Source organism: Castanea sativa, chromosome 1 (assembly GCF_040712315.1).
Source record: "Castanea sativa cultivar Marrone di Chiusa Pesio chromosome 1, ASM4071231v1".
Taxonomy (NCBI): domain Eukaryota; kingdom Viridiplantae; phylum Streptophyta; class Magnoliopsida; order Fagales; family Fagaceae; genus Castanea; species Castanea sativa.
Genome location: NC_134013.1, coordinates 31,187,765 through 31,194,005, shown reverse-complemented (window position 1 = coordinate 31,194,005; position 6,241 = coordinate 31,187,765).

Here is a 6,241-nt window from a genome sequence, read left to right as displayed (position 1 = left end):
ATTTGGCCACCATCGACCACCAGCCCACCCCACTCCACTCCACCCGCAAACCCACCCAATCTGGCCGCCACCGTCTTCCATCCACTCCAATCTCTCTCTTTCCCAATCTATCTCTCTTTCCCTCAATCTGTCACTCTTTCTCCCTCCAATCTCACTCTTTCTTCCTCTTGCTCAATGTTTTTATTTTGATTTTTGGTTGTGTTAAAATGTATATTTTGAAATTTTCTGTTATAAAATTTGTTTGGAAGCTGAGAAAATGGCTGAGAAAATGTGAAAAATTTTGTAGGAAAATAGCATTTTCAGAATGTTACCAAACACGAAAAAGAGTTTTCTAGACTATTTTCTATTGTAGAACCAAACACCCAGATTTCATTTTCCTTATGAGAATTCATTTTCCCTTGCATTCATTTTACACTCGGAATTCGATTTACATAGAGACAAATGCAACCTATGTTGAAGAAAGATTGTTGGCCGGAGATTACCAGTTTCATGAACCCCAGTGGATGAGATTTCAAGTTCAACGTGAGCTATAAAAATTTAAAAAAAAAAAGCTGCGTTGACAGACCAAATTGAAGAGTGATGACCAAACGTGAGGAAGCCATATAACAAAGAGGGGCTTGTATAGTGCATGAACCGCTAAAAGTGATTTTCATTGAGCTTTTTGATTTGTGTGCAATTCCTCCACTTTGTTTTTATAGAAGTTCTTAAGCAATCAAAACCCTAGTTTTTTTTTTTTTTTTGTTATGTTTGTTTTTCTCCTAAAATGTGTTTTTCTAACAGTAAAAGAAGATGTGGATAACAGATCCCTAACTGAAATTACTTCAGGTGGACAAAATATAAAGTTTTAAATCACGTGTAGGCAAAATAAAAATGAGTCATATTATATGTGAGTTAACTGTAATTATCTCTTTTTTTGGGTCTTGTAATTGTAGGCTTTAGCATTGCTTTTCTAGCACTGAGGTGGAAGGGGGCTAGTTATTACTGTACTTAACAGAAGAACTCCAACACGGCACGGAAAGTTATGGCAGAACAGCACACCAGCTGTTTAACTGCCGAGAGAGCTGGGCTAATAGTAACCTAAAACCAAATGCTGTACTTGTACCTATAGTTCTTCTGCGAAAGAAAATTCCTCTTTTTTTTGTTGTTGTTTTCTGGCAAGATACTAATGAAAATTCCAAACTTGCTGTTTCCAAGTTTATTTCTTTTATCTGCCACCTCCACATTCCCAACGTGGTGAATGCCTGAATGTCGATGATATCCATTTTATTCGTCGAGAAAAAGTTTGTCTAAATCTACAATTGTTCTTTTTATTTTTTATTATTTTATAAAGATCTACAACTGTTCTTTTGACTTCAATATATAAGTGAAAGTCATTTTTAGACCACATCAAGTGGATTTTACTAATTCCAAGTCAGTTAATATATATTATTGACTGAAACCATGTAATTGAAAATAATAATAATAATAATAATAATAAAACCATGTAATTGATAATAATTATTATTATTATAATATTATTATTATTATTATCATCTTAGAACATTTGCATCGATTTGTCTAAAATTTTCTGTCTATTTTAATATAAAAATCTACTTTTTCTATTTTACACAAATAATTTACAAAAACATCTACATCATATTATTTATTATATATCATGTTTTCTTGATAATAGTCATTTATTACTATTTTTTATTATTATTAATTCACCTATCCATAATCCACCACACATGTTTTTTCTCTTTGTATTTTTTTTTTATAACAATGGTCTCTCTCTCTCTCTCTCTCAATAGCCAAAACTTGCCTTGAGCTTTGCTCAAGGCCAAGAGCCTCGAAGCCTTTCGCCACCACCAGTGGCAACAAAGGTCAGCGGCACCACCACAAATAGCGATCCAAACCCAATCCTTGAACAATCACTGACCTGATTCGGGTTGGTAAGGTCTCGAATCTTCACTTCTCTCTCATGGCAGTGACGAGCATTCCACCCAAGCTTCCATGGCAGCGGCAACAACAACTTTGACGTGGGTTTTAGGTTGATTTGGTTTTTTCAATTGGTTTTTCATTGGATTTTATTTTGGGTTGATTTTGTGTTGGATTTGTGATGAGTTTTCAGATTTGTTTGAGTTGATTTCTTCTTCTACTTCCTCCTTCTTCTTCGTCTACTTCCTCCTTCTTCTTCTTCTTCTTCTTCTTCTTCTTCTTCTTTTTTTTTTTGGATTGAAGAGAGTCAAGGAAGAGAGAGAACAAAGGTGAGAGAGGAGAGAGAAAATTTTGATTTTGAATGTTCAAAAAGTGTGTAAAACACCTATGAATGTTTAGATCCCCAAATTATAAAAAAACTAACTCAAGCTTATTATCAAACAATGCATGTGCGGAATATGAAAATAAGCTAAATCAAAATTGGCAAAACAATCTAAACCGAAATTAATCACAACTACAGCAGCAATTAAAAGGTAAAGATTAAGGGAAGAGAGATGCAAACACAAAAACAACACAACGATGTGCTATCAAAGAGGAAACCGAAGTCCTCGGCGTAAAACCTCTCCGCCGCCCTCCAAGCGGTCAATAATCCACTAGAGAATGAAGTTAGGATACATGAACAGCAGAAGACCCTCTAAGCCTAATCTACCTAGTGTACCTAAGTCCTCCAAGCTTCTTGCTCCAACGAGGTTACATCGAACCTTTGTCTTCTCTAGCTTACCGGATTTCGCTATAGCTCATAGTATCAACCAATATCAATTGGTCCCTTCTTAACTGCTTCATAAGCACCAAATAACCTTCTCACAGATATGGGTATGGTGAGAAAATGGTTTGGCTAAATGTACATCTCAAGGATGTAACAATAGAAAGGGTGAGAGTAGAGAAATTTGGAGAATCAAAGGATGAAGATTGTGGATGAGTCAATCTTGTTTTTCTCTAGGGTTTTTCTTTCAAAATTCTCTCTAGAAGCTCTCTACACTACGTGGGTATAAGGGGTATTTATACTGGTGTGTGTTTGGAATGCAAAATGTCAGTTTTTCTCAAACAGAGTGGTTTGGCGACTTGACCTCGTGACTTGACTGAGTCGCGAGCTAACTTCTTGGCCAAAGTAGAAGTTTTGTCCTGTAGTACTCCAGCTGGCGTGACTCTTCAGCTCCTCTGCATGCTTCACAAATGTGCCTCCATTGACGACTTGTCAGCCGCAAGCCAGTCACGAGGCTCTGCTTAGGTGCACATTATTGAGCTTTTCTTCACACTTTCTCACACACTACTCTTACATGATTTCCATCTAAATACAGGGTTTCTAAATGCTGAATTACAAGCAAATTGATACGGAATAAAGCCAACAAAATGATTGAATAAATTCAATCTTACAGATTTAATAATCAAATTGAAAGTTACGGTAACCGTGCAAATATACACGATTATTATAGCATTTTTGCATATGTACAGTGTTATAAACTAACTGATGTAGGTAGTTTTTGAGTAAAAATGTATAAAATTCACCACTTTTTCTATTTTTCATGGACGGGTGCAATTGCTCTTAGATATCTTATTTTTTTAGAGTAAATTGCAAATTACACTTCTAAAGTTTGAGAGAGTTTAGATTTTACACATTAATATTTCAGAATTTGAATTTTACCTTTTGAAGTTTGGGGAAGTTTGGATTTTATGCCCTAGCATTTCCGAATTTGAATTTTACACTCTAAAGTTTTTGGGGTGTAAAATTCAAATACCCCTAAACTACAGGGAGTAAAGTGTTTTATACCATTTCTGATGAATTAATTAGTTGGCCATGTGGCTAAAATTTAAGTAAGGAACTTAAAGAACATTAAGTTTTAAAATCCAAACACCTCTAAACTTTAGGGAGTAAAGTGTTTTATACCATTTTTGATGAATTAATTAATTAATTGGCCACGTGGCTCAAGTAAGAAACTTAAAGAATAGCAATTAAGGTACCGTACCCAAGTTTTGCCATTTCTATAGGTACTACATTTTTTTTTTGACAATTAAACTCAACAATATAATTCATTGATCAATAGTTCAATACAGACACACAATTAAATGTAATTGGAGAATTTAAACTACAACTTCTTAGAAATTATACTTAAGTTTTATGTATTGATTTACAAAATAAATACATTGTGAGTATATATGTTCTTTTCTAAATATTTATGTATATTTTAATTAACATTTTTTAAATATATAAAAAAGCTAACTACTCTTTCACACTCGTTGACTCTTCTATTTCACACACATATTTGCAACTTAGATGAAAATGTCTTTATTTTAACACATTAAAAGTAATTGTGAAGAAAGAGATCTGAAATAATAAAGGTGTGAGAATCAAAACCCATATACAAATATTAATTAACTAAATATTAGATACATCTTATTTCTTAACCTGCCTTTACGATGATGCACAACAGACAATGGGTCTTTTTTTTTAGTGCAATATTTCACAATGTTGACCATAATGTCTCGATCAAATCTTTTCACACTTGTCGGTATGCCATGCGTTCCGCAAATCGCCAAAAGTGGCACTATCAGTATCTGCCTATAGGCTATGTTCAACTTCGACGAGAAGAGGTATATGAAAGGCAGGAGACCGAGGTTTTGTAATTGTTTATAGTCTAGGTTATCAAAAGTTATTGTTTATAGTCTAAAAAGACGTGACTAAAGTAAATATATCATGTCTATTACAGAGTTTAACATGCATACTTTAATCATAAATTATTGTGAAAATAACAATTTAGAGCAAGGTACTTAATGGTAGACTCGAAGCACAGTGATAAACGTGAATTTGTGTCTCTGTGATCTGCTTAGATATTGGTCATGAGTAAAGAAGGACAAAAAATATGTTTCCGTTAACAAAAATCAAATTAGAGTCATTATGAAAGAGTAAAGGTAATCTTTGAAATGAACTTGCATGTCAAATTCACATGAACTCAAGGAATCTCTTATCAAAGCAAGGACTATTCTATATTCATAACATATTCACCGAAATTGGTATTTTTCAAACTAGAATAAGGGGTAAGTCAGTTATGACAATTCTTTTTTAGTGCAATGAAGGTTTTAATCTTATGACTAAGTGGCACTGTAAAGTAGGTTGAATTATAACTTAACTTCTGTCCTGTTTAGTGTCATAATTCCAGATGACGCTAAACCTTAAATAATATAGTTGTTGCCTCTCACAATTCAAAATTTTTTGAGTTTGGAAATCGAGACCCACCAAATTTAGCAGACAACTGCTTCACATGCAAATTGATAGAAATAAATAAATAAATTTTGGACATACCTTACACCAAACTTACAATATATTGATGTGATCTATTTTACATAAGCCTAACATCATCATCATCATCACCATCATCATCATCATCATCATCATCATTATTATTATTATTATTATTATTATTATTATTATTATTATATTCTACCACTTTTATAATTGAAGACTTCAAAAAGTTGTGAAATTAGACATGAAATGCTGCACTAGGATGGTAGGATTTTTTTTTTTTTTTTTTTAAAATCTAGTATCATTTTTTTTTCTCACAGTGTTCCTCAAAATTTTCAACCAAAGACTAATCACTATTCGCGCCGGGTGGGCTCACGAAGGGATAAAGCGCTGGCTCAGGAAATTCTTTTCAAAGTGCAAGTAGCAGGACTCGAACTAGGGAGTACATCTAGTCGAGCCCAGTACAAGCATCTTGAGACCGAGAGCCTAACCAACTCGGCTAACCCCTGGGTTAAAAATCTAGTATCATACCATTTTATGTTATAGCTTTGTTACAATATTGATGAGACATTTTGTAAGCGATAAAAAAAAGTAAGTTTATATAAAAATGATTAGAGTTTCAATTAATATATGCTCTTAAGTCATACATTAACAATTTATAAACAAATAATCACAATCTAATACATATAATAGCCCTAACAAAAAAAAAGTGTTTCTAAGTGGTCCAGAATTATTATTATTACTAATATTATTATTACTATTTGCACTAGGATTCATTTTTTTGGGTTAAGAATTGTAGTAAATAATTATCCCACACGTGAGGAAGGGAATGTGGGACAGGCTTGTGTGTGACAGTGTGATGGAAGATGTTGTATGTTACACCAAAATTCCAGCTAGTAGCTTATCAAAGATTTTTATTTCTTTTTCCAAGGGGTAAATAGTATATACCAAAACCTAATACAGTGATTCTCATTCTCTCAACCTTTTCTCTACATTACATACAGCCACGTATTTGGCGGGTTACCT